The sequence below is a fragment of the Palaemon carinicauda genome, chromosome 35, assembly GCF_036898095.1.
Source record: "Palaemon carinicauda isolate YSFRI2023 chromosome 35, ASM3689809v2, whole genome shotgun sequence".
Lineage (NCBI taxonomy): Eukaryota > Metazoa > Arthropoda > Malacostraca > Decapoda > Palaemonidae > Palaemon > Palaemon carinicauda.
In genome coordinates, this window is record NC_090759.1 from 13,722,206 (window position 1) to 13,743,741 (window position 21,536).

A 21,536-nucleotide genomic window follows, 5' to 3' on the forward strand; every position below is an offset into this window, starting at 1 on the left:
AATTCCAAACGCTAGCTAAGCTAACATAGAAGTTTCCAGTATAGCGAATAGCTGCAAATTTAGAGAAATACTTCACCAAACCGTGAACAATACTCCAAAATCATAAGCGTATCCAAGAACGTCTAGCCGGAAGCACGACAGAGGAAAAAGTGAGGTGGCGACAACAACAAGTACTGTAGTACCTGGCCACAGGTGGCGCTTGTGAGTACACCCCCTTCTAGTATAGTGATAGCTGGCGTATCCCTCCCGTAGAATTCTGTCGGGCAACGGAGTTGACAGCTACATGATTATCGGGTAAGTTTAATATTGAAAAAAAACAGATTAAGGCTGTCAAAAGCGAGGACGAAAGACAGACACGTCTACACATCGTCCGAGCCAAAAGTGAAGTGAGACAACTGACCGATGTGTGGGGGGGGAGGGGTAGCAAGCTACCCCTTCCCCTACCCCTTTGCTAACTAGCGCGGGGGTAGTTAGCCCTCGTTAAAATTCTATTGGCTCGTCAATTTCAGCTACGCCGAAAGTAAACCCAATGTAAATAGCGTGGTTTGTATTTCGGTTACGGAACAACTGAAGGATTAACGTCTGAATGAGACCGCCTGTCAGAGTCAATAACTTCATCCAACTGAAGAGGAGAGGTCGAAGTTGACTGATAAGAGACGTGGATGGGTCGACGCTCGCCGTCAATGGTTAACTGTCGAGTGTTGTCCCGTGAACGCTTAGTATCCGCTTGCTGTTGCACTAACCGACGTTTGGTGTCAGGCGTCAACAGCCGAAGGTCGCCACGTGGACGCGTAGCGTACGCTTGCTGTTGACGCGGTCGATCTCTGCCGTCAAACGATGACTGTTGATGGTCATCTCGTGGACGCCTAGCGTCCATATGTTGTTGACGCTGACGCTTCACAGCGTCAAAAGTTGGCTGCAGAGAATCTTCGTGGCCGACGCATTGCATCCATTTGCCGACGCCGGTGTTCTTTCTCACGTACGGAAGTCGAAATTTGTTTAGCAAAAACTCTCTGACGTGACTCATCTATATCAACCTGGTGTCGAGCACTGCGAATGGGAGACCGCCTGTGCGATAACCCGTCAGCACTAGAGACCGCCGGCCGCCTGTGCGACAACTGGTCTGACGTCTGACGCCCAATCGTACTGCCAACACCTGGTTGACAAGAGCTTTTTCTTTCATAGATAAAAGCATAGACCACTTAGGATCTTCAGTTAATACATTTGACTCCTTCCTCAACGGGAAATCAGTACAGTATCATCATCACCACGCTTTTCGGGTGAGGAAAGCCAGTCTAAAGAGAGTGGTGGCGCATGAATCGTAACATCGGCCATAGAAACAAATTCAGAGTCGGAAAGTATTTTCTCTACTCGAATACCGTGATCTGGACGCTTCGCAGGAGTACAAGCGACAGGAGAACGGAAACGCTCAGGGGAATCCCACGTACTACAGCCTGGACGTGCAGGCGATTCCGGACGCTGAACAACCGCATGCGATCTTTTAAGCGGTCTAGACGCTCGACACCACATAATGTACCAACCTCATCTTTCCTACGATGAGGGTGAACGACCTGTGTTACGGCAACAGGAACGTTCGAGGGAACGTCTGCACGATTGATGAAGCTTCTCGTTCCCTTAAGCCGTTCGACTTTACTTCTCCCATGGGTTCGAGAGCTCGAAAGAGGTCTTAGGCTAGGTGAACGACAAGATCGTACAGACACACCCTCCACAACACTGAACACAATAGAAACACTTTCCACATTTCCGACAGTTTCACGATTTTTCAGTACATTTAATTCAGAAAAAAATGATATTTTGATTATAAAATAAATTTTTGAATATACTTACCCGGTGAATATATAATAGCCGACGTCTCGGACGGCTCGACAGAAACACAAAAAACTCGCGAGCGATCGCCATGAAGGTTGCGGGTGTGCCCACCAGCGCCAACTATCGGCCAGATACCGCATATACATGTAAACAGCTCCAGTTCTTCTCATTCCGCTGGGTCTCTATCGGGGAGGAAGGGAGGGCCTTTAATTTATATATTCACAGGGTAAGTATATTCAAAAATTTATTTTATAATCAAAATATCATTTTTAAATATTAAACTTAGCCGGTGAATATATAATAGCTGATTCACACCCATGGTGGTGGGTAGAGACCAGTATTAATACAGTTTACGGCGTATATGCTTAGAGTTTTTGACAGTTATATCATAACAAAACCCAAATAAATATAGGTACCTGGTAAGGAAGCTGACTCTGACGATTACTCTGCCTTGTTAGTCTGCTTTCCTCACGAAGCCCAGCCATCCTCTTAGGATGCTGAAAGACTCCCAGGAGCTGAAGTATCCAGGGCGACAACCCATACAACAGGACCTCATCAAAACCCTCAATCTGGGCGCTCTCAAGAAATGACATTTGACCACCCGCCAAATCAACCAGGATGCGAAAGGCTTCTTAGCCTTCCGTACAACCCAAAACAAGATTAAAAACATTTCAAGAGACAGATTAAAAGGATATTGGAATTAAGGGAATGTAGTGGTAGAACCCTCACCCACTACTGCACTCGCTGCAACGAATGGACCCAGTGTGTAGCAGTCCTCATAAAGAGTCTGGACATCTTTTAAGTAAAATGACGCGAATACCGACTTGCTTCTCCAAAAGGTCGCGTCCATAATACTTCGCAGAGATCTATTTTGCTTAAAGGCCACGGAAGTTGCTATAGCTCTTACTTCGTGTGTCTTAACCTTAAGCAAGCAACGGTCTTTTTCACTCAAGTGAGAATGAGTCTCTCGGATTAAAAATCTAATAAAATATGACAAAGCATTCTTTGACATAGGTAATGATGGCTTCTTAACTGAGCACCACAAGGCCTCAGATCCACCCCGTAAGGATTTGGTACGAGCTAAATAGAACTTAAGAGCTCTAACTGGACACAGCACTCTTTCAAGCTCGTTGCCTACGATCTCTGACAGGCAAGGTATATCAAATGACTTAGGCCAAGGACGAGAAGGCAGTTCATTTTTGGCCAAGAAACCAAGCTGAAGTGAACATGTGGCTTTATCTGTGGAAAAGCCGATGTTCCTACTGAAGGCATGGATCTCACTGACCCTTTTAGCTGAAGCCAAGCACACTAAGAAAAGTGTCTTGAGGGTGAGATCCTTCAGGGAGGCTGAATGTAATGGCTCAAACCTGTCGGACATTAGGAACCTTAGGACCACGTCTAAGTTCCATCCAGGAGTTGCCATACGACGCTCCTTAGAGGTCTCGAAAGACTTAAGGAGATCTTGGAGATCTTTATTATTGGAAAGATCTAAGCCTCTATGTCTAAAGACAGACGCCAACATGCTCCTGTAGCCCTTAATAGTGGGTGCTGAGAGGGAGCGAACATTTCTCAGATGTAAGAGAAAGTCTGCGATTTGGGCTACAGAGGTACTGGAAGAGGAAATAGATGCTGACTTGCACCAGTCTCGAAAGACTTCCCACTTCGACTGGTATACTTTGATGGTAGAAGCTCTCCTAGCTCTCGCAATCGCTCTGGCTGCCTCCTTCGAAAAGCCTCGAGCTCTTGAGAGTCTTTCGATAGTCTGAAGGCAGTCAGACGAAGCGCGGGGAGGCTTTGATGAAGATCCTTTACGTGGGGCTGCCGTAAGAGATCTATCCTTAGAGGAAGACTCCTTGGAACGTCCACCAGCCATTGAAGTACCTCTGTGAACCACTCTCTCGCGGGCCAGAGGGGAGCAACCAACGTCAACCTTGTCCCTTCGTGAGAGGCGAACTTCTGCAGTACCTTGTTGACTATTTTGAACGGTGGGAATGCGTACAAGTCCAGGTGAGACCAGTCCAGTAGAAACGCGTCTATGTGGGTCGCCTCTGGATCTGGGACTGGCGAGCAATAGGTCGGGAGCCTTTTGGTCAACGAGGTGGCAAAGAGGTCTATGGAGGGTTGACCCCAAGTCGCCCAAAGACTCTTGCACACGTCCTTGTGGAGGGTCCATTCCGTGGGGATCACCTGACCTCTCCGACTGAGACAGTCTGCCAAGACGTTCAAGTCCCCCTGGATGAATCTTGTCAACAGGGAGATGCCTCGATTTTTTGACCAGATGAGGAGGTCCCTTGCGATCACGAACAGTGTGTGGGAGTGAGTGCCTCCTTGCTTGGAGATGTACGCCAAAGCTGTGGTGTTGTCTGAATTGACCTCTACCACTTTGTTTCGAAGAATGCTCTCGAAACTCATCAAGGCCAAGTGGACTGCTAATAGCTCCTTGCCGTTGATGTGCATGCTCTTCTGAACCGACGTCCAAAGACCCGAACATTCCCGACCGTCCAGAGTCGCACCCCAACCCAAATCCGACGCGTCTGAGAACAACACGTGGTTTGGGTTCTTGACTGACAGGGACAGACCCTCTCTCAGACTTATGTTGCTGTCCCACCAGTTCAGGCATGCTTTTACTGGCTCGGAGACCGGGATTGATACAGCTTCTAAAGTCTTGCTCTTGTTCCAGTGAGAGTCTAGATGGAACTGGAGAGGGCGAAGGTGAAGTCTCCCTAGCGAGACAAACTGCTCCAGAGATGACAGAGTCCCTACGAGACTCATCCAACTTCTTACTGAACAACGTTCTTTTTTCAGCATGAGTCGGACTTTGAGCAGGGCTTGTTCTATTCGGGTGGCAGACGGAAAAGCCCGAAAAACTAGACTGCAAATCTCCATCCCCAAATAGAGAATCGTCTGGGATGGAATCAGTTGAGACTTTTCTAAGTTGACCAACAGTCCCAACTCCTTTGCCAGACCCAACGTCCAGTGTAGGTCCTGCAGACAGCGATGACTGGACGATGCTCTGAGAAGCCAGTCGTCCAAGTACAGGGAGGCTCGAATTCCCGATAAATGAAGGAATTTTGCCACATTCCTCATGAGCCTCGTAAACACGAGAGGAGCAGGGCTGAGGCCGAAGCACAGTGCTCAAAACTGGTACACCACATTCCTGTAAACAAACCTCAGATACGGTTGGGAATCCGGGTGTATAGGAATGTGGAAGTACGCATCTTGCAGGTCGAGAGAGACCATCCAGTCTCCCTCTCTGACCGCTGCTAGGACGGACTTCGTGGTCTCCATGGTAAATTTTGTTTTCGTAACAAAAACGTTGAGCGCACTGACGTCCAGCACTGGCCTCCAACCTCCCGTATGCTTTGGGACTAGGAAGAGACGGTTGTAAAATCCCGGTGATTGAAGGTCCGAGACTTTCACCACTGCTCCCTACTCTAGCAACAGACACCTGGTGATGTAGAGCTTGTCTCTTTGACTCCTCTCGATACCTGGGAGAGAGGTCTAGAGGAACTGTTACTAGAGGAGGTCTGCGTACAAAAGGTATTTTGTACCCCTCCTTGAGCAACAACACAGACTCTTGGTCTGCACCCCTCTTCTCCCAGGCCTGCCAGAAGTTGTTTAGTCTGGCCCCTACCGCTGTCTGAGGACGTGGGCAGTCAGACTCTGCCACGGGAGGACTTGGCTCCTCTCCTCTTACCTCTCTTTCCGTCGGCACGAGAGCCTCCCTTGCTGGGAGCTCTGCCACGAAAGGGCGGGATAAACCTAGACGCAGGAGTCTCGATTCTGGGTCTCACAACAAAGGATGAAGAAGGAGCTCCCTTGCGAGCAGAAGAAGCCATCAGGTCATGTGTGTCTTTCTGTACAAGCGAAGCAGCAATGTCCTTAATCAGCTGTTGAGGAAACAAGGCAGCCGATAAGGGAGCAAAGAGAAGTTCCGATCTTTGACAGGGAGTAACTCCTGCTGAAAGGAAAGAGCAAAGGGTTTCTCTCTTCTTCAAGACTCCAGACGTAAAGGTGGAGGCGAGCTCATTGGAGCCATCGCGGATGGCTTTGTCCATACAAGACATAATAAGTAAGGACACATCCTGGTCAGCAGACGAGATCTTCCTGCTTAATGCTCCTAAAGACCAATCTAAAAAGTTAAAAACTTCGAAGGCCCTGTATACCCCTTTAAGGAGATGGTCAAGGTCCGAGGAGGACCAACAAATTTTAGAGCGTCTCATGGCCAGGCGACGGGGAGTCTACGAGGCTTGAGAAGTCACCATGGGCAGAGGCAGGGACTCCCAAGCCGAGAACTTCTCCCGTGTCATACCAGACGCTCGCTCTGGAAGCTAGTTTAAAAGGTGGGAAGGCAAAGGCCGTCTTCCCCAAACTCCTCCTGGTAACCAACCAGTCGCCTAGTAGACGTAAAGCCCTCTTAGAAGAGCGAGAAAGCACTAGCTTAGTAAAGGAAGGCTTGGCAGCAGCTAAGCCTAGCGCAAACTCAGACGGAGGCGAACGAGGAGCAGCATTAACAAAATTATCTGGGAAAAGATCCTTAAAAACCATCATAATTTTCTTAAAATCCATGGAAGGGTGCGCAGCCTTAGGCTCTTCCACGTCTGATAAAACGTCCAAAGGATTATCAGTAGGCATGGGATCAGCAACATCCTCATCTGAAGGAACCTCGTCCGACAATTGATGAGTCTCAAGCAAGGAAGAGACCTGCCGTGGTGGCAATGCTTGACAAGCAAAGTCCACACGCAAAGGAGCATCAGTAGCAGTCAAGGACGCTACGTCATGTAACTGCTTAAAGGACTGACCAGCAACAGCAACAGGAGCGGGAGGACGCTCGACGTCAAGTCAAGACTGCCTTGACTGCCTAGATTGAGCAGTCAAAACAACCCTTGACTGCGGTGCTTGACGCTCAACGTCAAAACAAGGCAACTGAGATGGTTGGCGAACGTCCTGAACGTCAACACGAGCATGCGGTGGCGGCTGAACGTCAACAAGCGGCTGAAAGTCAACACGGGACTGCATCGAGTGAGGCTCCAAGTTACGTGACTGACGTGACTTTGTAACGTCAACAGGACGAGTAAAGGCTCGTTTGGGCGGCTGAAGGCCAGGATCTCGATCAGCGTAACGGCGAGGATCATCGTGAACCTGCTCAACGGTATACACCTCCACAAGGGAGGCAAGCTTATTCTGCATATCCTGCAGGACAACCCATTTAGGATCAACGGGAGTCGGTACGGGTCGAGACGATGGTAACGTCTGTAACGGCAAAACATTGCCTTTACTAAGACTCTCGGAGCCCGTGTTACGCTTTCGTTTAGGCGGCGAGCAGTCTTCCGATGACTGCACAGGGTCAGAGCTATCCCAATGGCTACAGCCAGGACGCTGGACCTGTCCTGAAGGGACTGACTTCCGCTTTAAGGGTCTAGAAACTTTGCTCCACGGTTTCTTTCGCGAGAAGCCTTCGGATGACGAGGAGAAAACCGCCTCGCTCGTCTTATGGTAGGGGCGGTCTTGACGAGACATGCCCGAAACCATAGAGGGAACGTCTGTTCGTTGGTTAGAGCCTCTCGTCCCCATAAGTCCTACGACATTACTTCTCCCTGGTGCATGGGAGCTTGCAAGAGGTCTCGGACTAGGAGAACGACAAGCACGAACAGACGAACCCTCGGTCGCAACACTAAAAACACTTTGCGCACTAATCACTTTATCCCCACGATTTTCTAATGTGGCACTCTGACACTTTAACACTTTCACATCCGCCATGAGTTGATTACGGTCCGATGCCAAAGACTCAACTCTCTCGCCCAACGCTTGAATGGCAAGCAACATATCCCGCATGGATGGTTCATGAGTGCTAGTAGAAGGTTCAGGCACAACTACTACAGGGGAAGGATTAGGTTCAGGGGCATGGGAGGAGGAAAAATGTTATTTTTATTAGTAAAATAAATTTTTGAATATACTTACCCGATAATCATGTAGCTGTCAACTCCGTTGCCCGACAGAATTCTACGGGAGGGATACGCCAGCTATCACAATACTAGAAGGGGGTGTACTCACCACCGCCACCTGTGGCCAGGTACTACAGTACTTCTTGTTGACACCTCCTCAATTTTTCCTCGGTCCACTGGTTCTCTATGGGGAGGAAGGGAGGGTCAATTAAATCATGATTATCGGGTAAGTATATTCAAAAATTTATTTTACTAATAAAAATAACATTTTTCAATATTAAACTTACCCGATAATCATGTAGCTGATTCACACCCAGGGGGGTGGGTGAAAACCAGTGTACAAGATTAAAGGATAGCTAAGTATCCCGTATTTCATATAATCAGTTATCTCAAAATAACAATGAAATAATAAGTACCTGGTAAGGAAGTCGACTTGAACCGTTACTCTGCCTTTTTTTAAGTTCGTCTTCCTTACTGAGCGCAGCGTTCCTCTTAGGAGGCTGAATCAACTCAAAGGTGCTAAAGTATATAGGGCTGCAACCCCTACTAAAGGACCTCTACACAACCTCTAACCCAGGCGCTTCTCAAGAATGAATTGACCACCCGCCAAATCAAAAGGATGCGGAAGGCTTCTTAGCCTACCGTAACAACCATAAAAACAACAATAAAAGCATTCAAGAGAAAGGTTAAAAAAAGGTTATGGGATTAAGGGAATGTAGTGGCTGAGCCCTCACCTACTACTGCACTCGCTGCTACGAATGGTCCCAGGGTGTAGCAGTTCTCGTAAAGAGACTGGACATCTTTAAGATAAAATGATGCAAACACTGACTTGCTCCTCCAATAGGTTGCATCCATTATGCTCTGCAGAGAACGGTTTTTATTAAAGGCCATCGAAGTAGCTACGGCTCTCACTTCGTGGGTCCTTACCTTCAGCAAAGCAAGGTCTTCCTCCTTTAAGTGAGAATGGGCTTCTCTAATCAGAAGCCTTATATAATACGAAACCCCATTCTTGGACATGGGCCTCGAAGGGTTCTTGATTGCACACCATAAGGCTTCTGATTGTCCTCGAATAGGTTTTGACCTATTAAGATAAAATTTCAGAGCTCTGACAGGGCAAAGAACTCTTTCTAGCTCGTTACCTACCATGTTGGAGAGGCTAGGTATCTCGAACGATCTAGGCCAAGGACGTGAAGGAAGTTCATTCTTAGCTAAGAATCCAAGCTGTAAAGAACATGTTGCAGATTCGGATGTGAACCCAATGTTCTTGCTGAAGGCATGAACCTCACTGACTCTCTTAGCTGTTGCAAGGCAGACGAGAAAAAGAGTCTTGAGGGTAAGGTCCTTGAAGGAAGCTGACTGGAGAGGTTCGAACCTAGGTGACATAAGGAACCTTAAGACTACATCTAGATTCCAGCCTGGAGTGGGAAGACGACGTTCTTTAGTAGTCTCAAAAGACTTAAGGATGTCTTGAAGGTCCTTGTTGGAAGAAAGGTCCAAACCTCTGTGGCGGAGAACTGAAGCCAACATACTCCTGTACCCTTTAATCGTAGGAGCTGAAAGGGATCTCTCATTCCTAAGATGTAATAGGAAGTCAGCTATTTGGGTCACAGAGGTATTGGTGGAGGAAACAGCATTGGCTCTACACCAGCTCCGGAAGACTTCCCACTTGGATTGGTAGACTCTACGAGTGGATACCCTTCTTGCTCTGGCAATCGCACTGGCTGCCTCCTTCGAAAAGCCTCTAGCTCTAGCGAATCTTTCGACAGTCTGAAGGCAGTCAGCCGAAGAGCGTGGAGGTTTGGGTGCAACCTGTCTACGTGAGGTTGACGTAGAAGGTCCACTCTTAGAGGGAGAGTCCTGGGGACGTCGACCAGCCATTGTAGTACCTCTGAGAACCATTCTCTTGCAGGCCAAAGGGGAGCAACCAGCGTCAGCCGTGTCCCTTCGTGCGAGATGAACTTCTGAAGGACTTTGTTTATGATCTTGAACGGTGGGAATGCGTAAAGGTCGAGATGGGACCAGTTCAGCAGAAAAGCATCCACATGAACTGCTGCTGGGTCTGGAACTGGGGAACAGTATAAAGGAAGTCTCTTGGTCATGGAGGTGGCAAACAGATCTATTGTCGGCTGACCCCACAAGGTCCAAAGTCTGTTGCACACGCTCTTGTGGAGGGTCCATTCCGTGGGGATGACCTGATCCCTTCTGCTTAGGCGATCTGCTGAGACGTTCATGTTGCCCTGAATGAACCTCGTAACTAGGGTGATGTTTAGACCTCTTGACCAAATGAGGAGGTCCCTTGCTATCTCGTATAGGCTCCTCGAATGGGTCCCTCCTTGCTTGGAGATGTAAGCCAAGGCTGTGGTGTTGTCGGAGTTCACCTCCACCACCTTGCCTAGCAGGAGGGACTTGAAGTTCAATAGGGCTAAATGAACTGCTAGTAGCTCCTTGCAGTTGATGTGGAGCGTTTCCTGTTCCTCGTTCCACGTTCCCGAGCACTCCCGTCCGTTCAAGGTCGCGCCCCAGCCCGAGTCCGATGCATCCGAGAAGAGATGAAGATTGGGGGTCTGAATCGCCAACGATAGGCCCTCCCTGAGAAGGAGATTGGTCTTCCACCACAAGAGAGTGGTCTTCATCTCTTCGGTGACTGGGATAGAGACTGCTTCGAGAGTCAAACCCTTGTCCCAATGAGCCGCAAGATGGAATTGAAGAGGGCGGAGGTGGAGTCTCCCTAGCTCGACGAACAGGGCCAACGATGAAAGGGTCCCTGTGAGACTCATCCACTGTCTCACCGAGCAACTGTTCCTCTTCAGCATGCTCAGGATGCAATCTAGGGCTTGGCTTATCCTTGGGGCCGATGGAAAAGCCCGAAAATCCTGACTCCGAATCTCCATTCCCAGGTACACAATGGATTGGGAGGGAATGAGTTGGGACTTTTCTAGATTGACTAACAGACCCAGTTCTTTGGTCAAGTCTAAAGTCCATTTGAGACTCTCCAGACAGCGACGACTCGTGGAGGCTCTCAACAGCCAGTCGTCGTCTAAGTAAAGGGAGGCTCTGATGTCCGATAAGTGGAGGAATTTTGCTATATTCCTCATCAGATGCGTAAATACCATAGGAGCTGTGCTTAGGCCAAAACACAGGGCTTGGAATTGGTAGACAACCTTTCCAAAAACGAATCTCAGGAAAGGTTGGGAGTCTGGATGAATAGGAACATGAAAGTAAGCATCTTTCAGGTCCAACGAGACCATCCAGTCCTCCTGCCTGACCGCTGCTAGGACCGACTTCGTCGTCTCCATCGTGAACGTCTGCTTGGTGACATAAGCATTGAGCGCGCTGACGTCCAGCACCGGTCTCCAACCTCCTGTCTTTTTGGCCACCAGAAAGAGACGGTTGTAGAAGCCCGGGGATTGATGGTCCCGGACTATAACCACTGCCTTCTTCTGTAACAGAAGCGACACCTCCTGGTGCAACGCTAGCCTCTTGTCCTTTTCTTTGTAGTTGGGAGAGAGGTTGATGGGAGATGTGGTCAGAGGGGGTTTGCGGCAGAATGGTATCCTGTAACCCTCCCTCAGCCAACTGACAGACTGTGCGTCTGCACCTCTCTTTTCCCAGGCTTGCCAGAAGATCTTGAGTCTGGCGCCTACTGCTGTCTGGAGAGGAGGAGAGTCAGTTTTTGCCTTTAGAAGCCTTGGAACCCTTCCTAGACTTGCTCCTGGAAGAGTCTGGACGGGAGCTTCCACGGCTGGGGGCTCTACCACGAAAGGGCGGAATAAACCTCGTAGCAGGAGTATCAGCCACTGGGGTGCGATAAGTCCTGGGGACTGAGGTAGCAACCTTAGTCTTACGAGCCGATGAAGCCACAAGATCATGGGTGTCCTTTTGTATCAGGGCAAGTCCTTAACAAGCTCTTCGGGAAACAGGAACTTAGAGAGCGGAGCGAAAAGGAGTTGGGACCTTTGACAAGGTGTGATGCTGGAGGAAAGGAATGAACAAAGCTGCTCCCTTTTCTTAAGCACTCCCGACACAAACATCGAAGCAAGCTCGCCAGATCCGTCCCTAATAGCCTTATCCATGCAGGACATTAAGAGCATGGCTGAGTCCTTGTCCGCAGGGGAGGTCTTCTTGCTAAGGGCCCCCAGGCACCAGTCTAGGAAATTGAACATCTCAAATGCTCTAAAGACACCCTTTAGGAAGTGATCAAGATCGGAGAAGGTCCAGCAAACCTTAGAGCGCCTCATTGCTGTTCTGCGAGGAGAGTCTACCAAGCTTGAGAAGTCGGCCTGGGCAGAGGCAGGTACTCCCAAGCCTGGTTCCTCTCCTGTGGCATACCAAACGCCCGCTTTGGAAGTGAGCTTAGTCGGAGGAAACATAAAGGAAGTCTTTCCTAGTTGTTGCTTAGACTGCAACCACTCCCCTAAAATTCTTAACGCTCTCTTAGAGGACCTCGCAAAGACGAGCTTGGTATAAGATGACTTGGCTGGCTGCATGCCCAGCGAAAACTCAGATGGCGGAGAGCGGGGGGTAGCAGAGACAAAATGGTCTGGGTATACCTCTCTAAAAAGAGCCAAGACCTTGCGAAAGTCAATAGGAGGCGGAGAAGACTTGGATTCATCCACGTCTGATGAGGGGTCCAGGTGTGCAGCCTCATCATCAGAAACCTCATCACCAGAGTGAAGCGAAGTGAGAGGTAAGGTATGCTGAACAGCAGAATCAGCACGGGCTGGAGCAAAAACGCTTGTGGTTTCCTCCTCAAGTCTCTGTTGAGGGAACACCTGAGGCTCAGGTTGCAAAGGCTGGTCAAAAGCAGTAGCAGAAGGTAGGCGCATGGGTGGAGGAGGCTGAGTCCTGGCATGAGTGGCTTGCCTCAAAGGTTGCGCTTGCTGTAAGGTGAGCGGATGCGCAGTAGCAAGTTCCTGAGGAACGAGTTGAGGTTCCTGAGGTGTGAGCTGCAAGAGTTGGGGTAGAGGCTGCGCAGAACGCATAACTTGTCTCGCGAGTTGAGGTTCCTGAGGCGCAAGGCTAAGGTGTTGAGGTCGCTGCAGCGAGAGCTGAGGTGTCTGCCTCATGGATGGGAGAGGTTGTTGTACCTCAAGAGAGTGTTGCCTCACTGGTGGAACCGCAGGTGGAAGCGGAGGAAGTAAGGTATAAGCTTCCTGTTCCATTGCTGAGGTTGCCTTAAGGAAGGCGGAGGTAGCTGCACACCACCGGAAACTGGAAACTCAGAACGTGGTAAAGTATCCTGAGGAGCCTCAACATCGTACGCCTGGCAGGCAGGACTGCGGTTAGGCGGAGCGATCGCAGGAGGAGGTGTAACCTTCTCAGCCTGACACTCACGCATCAAGACCGCAAGTTGTGACTGCATGGACTGCAGTAGAGTCAACTTGGGGTCGGCAGACACTAAGGTCTGCTGAGGCAAAGCCTTACAGAAGAGATCTGTTGTGGCAGCACCTTACTCCTCTTAGGCGGAGTGCCTTCAACTGATGACTGCGGCGAGTCAGAGCTGATCCAATGACTGCAGCCAGGTTGTAGAGCTCTTGAGGTTTGGACTCTGCGTTTGAGAGGTCTTGAGACCTGAGTCCAACGTTTCCTCCCTGACAATTCTTCAGCAGACGAGCAAAAGACGGGCTCAATCGTCTGCGGGTGGGAGTGACGGTCTCTGGAAGACACGCCCGCAACCACCGAGGATACTTCTGTGCGCCGATCAAGGCCTGCCGAACCCTTTTGCCCTTCGACATTGCTTCTCCCCTGGGCTTGGGAGTTTGCAAGAGGTCCCGGACTGGGAGGACGACTGGCACGCACAGAAGTACCCTCACGCACCACACTGACACTGACACTAGCACTTGGCACTGCACTGACACTAGCACTCGTCACAGCACTGGCACTATCACCACCCACTGCACTCTTGACCTTAAGTTCCTTGACTTCGGCCATAAGAGACTTATGATCACTAACCACCGACTCCACTTTGTCACCTAAAGCCTGAATGGCACGCAAAACAACAGACATATCAGGTTGAGGGCAAATAGTAGGTTCGGGGGTAGCCACTACAGGGGGAGGAAAAGGTAGGGGATCATGAGGTGAGGAAAAAAGTGAAGAGCGAGAAGAACTTCTCCTAACTCTCTCTCTCTCTAACTTGGTTGAATACTTAAGAAATCGGACAAAATCAAGTTCCGAAAGTCCGGCGCATTCCTCACATCGATCTTCCAACTGACAGGGAGTTTCCCTACAGTCAGAACAAGCGGTGTGAGGATCTACCGAGGCCTTCGGAATACGCCTATTACAAGACCTACATCGTCTATGGGGTGGGGCTTGTGAAATGTCAGACATCTTGAATCAAAGAGTTAGCCAAGTGGGGATTCCAAATCAAGCAAAAAGATCGTTAACCATTAATCAGAACTAAATAATAGCTATCTAAGCTAATATAGAAGTTTTCCAGTAAAGCGACAGCCGAAATCTGAGAGAAATACTTCACCAATAGCCGTGAAAATACTCCAAGATCATAAGCGTATCCCAGAACGTCTTGCCGGAAGCACGACAGAGGAAAAATTGAGGAGGTGTCAACAAGAAGTACTGTAGTACCTGGCCACAGGTGGCGCTGGTGAGTACACCCCCTTCTAGTATTGTGATAGCTGGCGTATCCCTCCCGTAGAATTCTGTCGGGCAACGGAGTTGACAGCTACATGATTATCGGGTAAGTTTAATATTGAAAAATCTAATGATCTAGAGGAACTTTTCCTCACCCTATCTCTCTCAAGCTTACGAGAATACTTATCAAACTCTAGCCAGTCGAATTCCGAAAGTACCACGCACTCATCACACCGATCTCCTAATTGGCAGGTTTTACCCCGGCAATTAGAACACACGGTATGTGGGTCGAGAGAGGCCTTTGGAAGACGTTTGTTACAATCCCTAGCATTACATTTACAAAATTTAGGAATTGGAGAAGGGTCAGCCATTTTGAAAAGTCAAAGAAAATCCAAAAAACAATCCAAAGTCATCAACAATAAAATCTATCCAAAAAAGGGTTCAAGAGTTTTAATTGAAGATAAAAACACCTGCACTGCGAAAGCTCAAAACCAAAAAGAAGTACTTCACCAAGAATGACGAAAAACTCCAGGTCAACAGCGAGTAATGGAATCAACTTGTCGACAAGACCGACAGCGAAGAACTGGAGCTGTTTACATGTATATGCGGTATCTGGCCGATAGTTGGCGCTGGTGGGCACACCCGCAACCTTCATGGCGATCGCTCGCGAGTTTTTTGTTTCTGTCGAGCCGTCCGAGACGTCAGCTATTATATATTCACCGGCTAAGTTTAATATTTAAAATTTTATTTCTATCCGCCGATAACGACAACTTTTTCACCGAGAGCCAGAATCGCGGTAAACATGTCTTTCATAGATGGTTCCTGATCTACCACTACGGTGGAAGGAATAGGATTAGGAATATGACAAATTCATAGATAATTTGTATTTTTCCTAACTATACAAACCTTAGCTATTTACATGGGGGTAATTACTTCGGCGTAGCTGAGTGAAGAGCCATATAATTTTAACGAGGGTTTACTACCCCTCCGCTAGTTAGCGGGGGGTAGGGAGGGGTAGCTTGCTACCCCTCCCCCTCACACACACCGGTGAAAGGCTCACTTTACTTAGAGGTAGGACTTATCTTGGGGGACAGGGCTGGCGGGCAAATATGTGTAAATAGCTAAGGTTTGTATAGTTAGGAAAAATACAAATTATCTACGAATTTGTCATTTGTTCCGTAACTGAAATACAAACCACGCTATTTACTTGGGGTGACTTAACCCTTAGGAAGGGTGGTAAGTCCCGGCCATACTGGCTTTGGCTTGCCCGGGGATTCCATATTCGAGCGATCAAGTACTCATACAATAGGGAATCCCTGCTCCTCGCTAGCGGTTGTGAAACTGCCGCGGCCTACGTAAGGTGTGTGCGAAGGTGAAAAGTGACTTGTCCTAGGCAGTTGACCTGGAGTTCCTCAGAAGGAATTCTAGGCTAGGACTCTCCCAATACCACCTCGTCAGGGTATGGGGACATGACAGTATTACACCTAATACTAGGAACACAAGGAAGCATGGTCTACCTGCAGAGGTTTGAGGTCAGCTGTGCAGAGAACCCAGGATGCTGCTTTCTCCAAGGGAGGAGAGGATGAAGAAAAGAATAAGGGCCAGACAGACCTTTTCATTCATGCAGACTAACACCAGGTAACAATGCCCTCAACCTTCTGCTACTTGTCCATTAAGGAGCCTGAAGTTTAGACCAGCTGTTGTGAAGCCACCGCAGGGCCGATAGAAACGTATCGAGCCTCCTGTGGGTCATGTCTTGCAGGTAAGGGGCTGAGAAGATGGTCTGACGCTTCAATACCCCCGCTTGCAGGACCTGCGTCACTGAATGATGCTCCATGAAGGGCAGGGACGTAGCTACGCCCTTGACATCATGGGCTCTAGGGCGATGCGACGGAGAAGGGTCAGGATTCAAGGCCGGGTGTAACACCCTGCGAATCCGGGCTGAGATGGTATTCCTGGAGACCCTTCTCTTCGTTTTCCCAGGTTCCACGAACGAGGCTTGAGCCTGGAGACGAACTGCAGCTGTTCTCTTAAGACGCCACCTCAGACTCCCTACCGGCAAGGTAGGAGATGGTCTGGGTCCTCTGCTACAGGATAGAGACTCGAAACCTGGAAAGAGTCGAACAGCGGGTCCGGCACTCCTGGGTTCTGAGTCTTGGCAACGAAACTCAGGGACGAACCTGAACGTTGCCTCCCCACATCCCCCTGAATGGGCGAAGTCGTATGAGAGACCATGTGACTCGCTTGGCCGAGGATAAGGCTAGCAGGAACACTGTCTACCCAGTAAGGTGGTGATCTGGGGCCTTACGTAGTGGTCCGTCGGGGGGTCTCTTTAGAGACTTGAGGACTCGAAACACGTTCCAAGGAGGAGGCCTCACCTTCGACTGAGGGCAGGAGAGGACATGGCTTCGTATGAGGAGGAAGAGTTCCAGCGAGGGAGAAATGTCTATCCCTTGAGCCTGGAGGCAAGACCTAAGGCTGATGGATAGCCCTTCACAGCCGAAACTGAAAGGCACATTTCAACCCGCAATCCCACGAGGAGCTCCGCTATTGCTGGAAGCGGCATCGTGTGGAGGGATACCCTCTCCACGACACCGACCACAGCAACTCGACCCTTCGCCTGGGAGACTACTGCGGAAGACTTGCGCAGGTGTCCAGACCTCCTTTTCGCAACTTGTTGCGAAAATCCTCTCTCTTTGAGGAGATGCTGGATAGTCTCCCGGCGGGAAGACGGAGCGAAGCTACGGCTTTGCGGAGGATGATGGCATGTGGCTGTGTGAGTAACCTGTGACGTGGGGGGGGGGGGGTTCCCTCGTAAGGAGTTGCAGAGGGACTGGTGAGCCATCTGCGAGAGGTCACTGAGAGACTGACCGATACTCTGGTCTTGTAGAGTACTCTCCTTATCCGCCAGAATGGGGGAAGGCGAACACATCGATGTTGTCCCACCGTTGCTGGAAGGCATCTTACCAGATGGCCTTGGGGTCCGGGACCGGGGAGCAGTACAGCGGGAACTTGCAGCTCAGCGCTGTAGCGAACCGGTCCACGGAGGGGAGCCCCACCGAGTCAGGACTTTGTAGGCTACTTGAGGATCCAAAGACCACTCGGTATGTGCTGTCTGTGTCGCACTGCTCAGACTGTCGGCGAGCCCATTCCTTTGCCTGGAATCAAGCGAGCTGCTAAGGAGATCGAGAGGAACCCGGACCATCTCGGTACCTCTACCGCAAGATGGGATGGCTGTACTGAAAAGTACCTCCCTGTCTGAGCATGTAAGCCATCACTATGGTGTTGTTGATCCTCACAACCACAGAGTAGTCCGCCAGGCTTGATGGAGCTACTGAAGTGCCAGAAACACGGTTTCCATCTCTAGGAGGTCTAGAGAAGGTACTTCCTGGTTCTGACCACCGGCCTGAGGTCCCGTGGTTCAGAACGTGCGCCCCCCCCCCCCTTTCCTTGACGCGCCCAAAAACAGCATCAAGTTTGGGGGGAGGACGAGAAGTTCCACTCCCTATTGTAGATTCTCGTCTGCTTCCCACCACTGGGGGTCCGTCTGTTCCGGTTGTCCGCTAGGGATCCAGGCGTCCGGGGAGTCGTGTCCCTGACTCCACCGCGTCCTGGGTTGCCACTGGAGAGAACTCAACCTGAGGTGACTGCTGGAAACCAGACGGGCCAGGAAGGAGAGACGTAACCACATTGGGTTCGGCGCTTACGCGCATTATGAAAATCATCGGCGCTTGTGCGCCTAGCGCCGGATCCGAAGATCGTCGGCTAACGGCCTTCGACGATCGCGTGCGGAAAACCGCGCGCGGACGGACTCGAAGATCGCACGCGGGACGATCTTCAGCGCTTACGCGCGTTATGAAGATCATCGGAGCTTGCGCGCGTTATGAAGATCGTCGGAGCTTGCGCGCCTAACGCATATTAGAACATCGTCGGCTAACGATTTTCGACGATCGCGCGCGGAAGGGCCTCGAAGATCGCGCGCGGGATGGTTTCCCGCGCGCGAACGATCTTCAACGCTTACGCGCGAGCGAAGATCGTAGGCCCCTGTGCGTCTAGAACACAACAGAAGATCGTCAGAGAGAGCGCGCACGCACGCTTGGTTGAAGGATCAGCTAACTCGTAGATCAGGAACTGGGATGTGTCCCTAAAAGGGAGGGCATCCCCTGAAGAGGACCAAGGAGGTCTGCTTCAGAGCCGACGATTAACTGCAGTACTCTAAACACTCCGAGGAGTGGTCTCTGTGAGGGACCTTTCCCGCGAACGGGAGAGGTGTCCTTCGTAGAAGAGACTTAGAGACACCGTAGGCTGTACCACTGGTGAGCGCCTGTGCGCTATCTCAGGAACCCCAACGACGTGCGCAAATGCGCAGGGAACGTTGGTAGCAGCCTAATGAATTACTGGAACAGGGTGTCTCTGGAAGGCAGTCTCAGGAACAGCAGCCGAGCTCTAGCGCGCAAGGGAACGTTGGCGCGCAGGGGAAACCTGGCACTTAAGGGACTTACTCGCGGTGTGAGAAAGTCTCTCCTGCCCCGGAGGGAGGAGCCCGTTGGATAACGGGGGCGTGGGTACCCAAGGCGCGTCAGCAGTCAGGAACGGATACAGCAGGCAGCAGATCCACTGAGGGCACGAGAGACCAAAGGTCTAACGTAGCCTGAGAAGCGAGGCCCCGAAGGGATTAGTTGCAAGACCCCGAAGGGCCGAAGGGTCAGCGCAACGAGAAACCGAAGTTTCCCCGTCACTAATCACCGAAGTGTAGAAGTGACTAAAGTTACGAGAGCCCGAGGGAACTGCGTAACTAAAGCTCCAAGACCCCGAAGGGTCAGGGAAAAAGAGAAACCGAAGTTTCCCTGTCACTAAACACCGAAGTGTTAGTGACTGAACAGCAAGCTGTTTCAACAGGAACAATCCTCCGAAGAGGAGTCTTTATGAGTGGCCTCTCTCGCGAACGAGAGAGGTGAGCACTTCGTAGAAGAGACTGGTGATGGAGCCCCGAAGGGCCGTGAGATCAGCTGACGTAAACAGGAACAATCCTCCGAAGAGGAGTCTCTGTGAGTGTCCTCTCACGCGAACGGGAGGAGACACTTCGTAGAAGAGACAAAAGGAGCAATCCTCCGAAGAGGAGCCCTTAGTGCGGCCTCCCTCGCGAACGAGAGAGGTCCAGACTGATCTTGCAGCTGCTCAGCCCCTTGAGCGTAGCTACAGAAGCGACCGCTCAGACCCGAGAGCATAGTCGCTAGTACCAAGGTCGCTCAGCCCCAAGAGCATAACCGCCTAAGGACCAGGGAAAGGTAAGAAGGGAAGTTAACTAACTACCCAGGAGGCGAACCTCCTTATCGTTCTAGGATGCACCGAAGAGCTGACAGTAGTCACGGGGGAACTTCTAAGAGAAGGGAACGCCCCTGACGATGTCCTAGAGAGACGGCGGCGACAGCAGACTCCCCAGGTATAAAGAGGACAGCTCTGCTTCAAAGGCACACAACAGGCACGAGGAAACAGTATCGTAAACTGGAAAACAAAAAGGAATAATTATTTAACAGAAATTCCCCCGGGTGAAACTCCGAAGAAAAACCCCGAGGGAAAGTAAAACATAAGAACGAAAGTAGGTATGCACCCTCCTCCCCCACTGACATGCACGGGTGAGGGGGGAGACGAAAAACTTAACAAGAAACAGAAATTATAACATTATAATTATGCAACTGACTTTGAATGTTCCAAGGATCACAGACCCCCGAAGGGACGTGTTCCCCGAGCTGAAAAGTTAAAAATACAATTATATTCATAAAAATAATTGAGACAAATAAAACGAAATAGCGACTCGGACTGAGAAGCTATCGTAGGCGTAGTACGGAGTAAGAGGTGAACGACCTCGAGAGAGGGGCCGTACTCCACGAAGGCAACCATGGTGGCCTAGGAGTGAACGGCCGTGACCAAGAAGAGAATCGTGGTGGCCTGGCTAAGCCGGCGATACTCTCGTAGACGTACACAACACACACAGCACAACACCGAAAGCAAAGGAAACTTACTATTTCCTATATACAAAAATACTGTATATATAAACATCAATAATGTTTAAATATATCAAGTATAAGAAAAGGTAAGTTAAAAGACAAAACAATAATGGCCGTCAAGTGAGGATGGGAGCGGAGACATCCGATCGCCATCCGAGCCAAAAGTAAAGTGAGCCTTTCACCGGTGTGTGTAAGGGGGAGGGGTAGCAAGCTACCCCTCCCTACCCCACGCTAACTAGCGGAGGGGTAGTAAACCCTCGTTAAAATTCATATGGCTCGTCATTCAGCTACGCCAAAGTAATTACCCCCATGTAAATAGCGTGGTTTGTATTTCAGTTACGGAACAAATTAACATTAAGTAAGGCTACCTCAACAGATCGTGAAGAACTACGCCTAACTCTATCCCTCTCTAGTCTCCTAACATAACATTCGTATGTTACCCATTCATCATCCGTTAATGAAAAAATTCATTACATCTATCATCAATTGAACAAGATTTTCCCCTACATTTTACACAAATATCGTGTGGATCAATAGAACCTTTAGGGAGTCGAGTACGACACCCTTCACTAACACACTTACGAATAGCAGGGGAGGGGTCGGCCAATTTGAATGGTTAAGAGAAAGACCGACAACCAAAAAACAAAGGAAATATTAATAAATATAACCACAAACAAAAAGGTTTCAAGATTAAATGAAAGAGAAAATAATTAACAATAGTTCAAACTCAGAGAAAACGTTGTACATCACCAAACAACTTCCCAACTGAGAAAACAGCGAGAGCGAACTTCAATGTGACAGCCAGCTATGCGGGCAGAAGAAGAACTGGGGTTGGTTAGTGTAGTTCCACCTGTGGTACCGCTAGGGCGCGGGTGTACACCTGCCATATCTACGATAGTGCGAGATTTTGAATTTCTGCCACGGCGTCAGGAGACTTCAGACATTATATAACCAGCGGGTAAGTTTTATATTTAAAAAAGAAATATGTACACGTGGGTATTGCAATAACGAATACATACATACGGTATTAGAGGGGTCAAATACTTGAATGTCGAGGGTAAAAATGAGGAGGGCTTATAAGAAAATGTGTAATCCTATTGGTCAAAATAAAAGGGGGGCGGAGTTTATGCGCAGAAGTTCTAAAACTGGTTAATACACATGTACATAC

The 21,536-nt window shown here is 49.7% G+C and overlaps 1 protein-coding gene across 1 annotated transcript in view; it reads right to left on the reverse strand.

The window, feature by feature from the left end:
• Pus10 (Pseudouridine synthase 10) overlaps positions 1-21,536 on the reverse strand; it is a 219,546-nt gene that overhangs the window by 197,375 nt on the left and 635 nt on the right. The gene's annotated exons all lie outside the window — the stretch shown is intronic.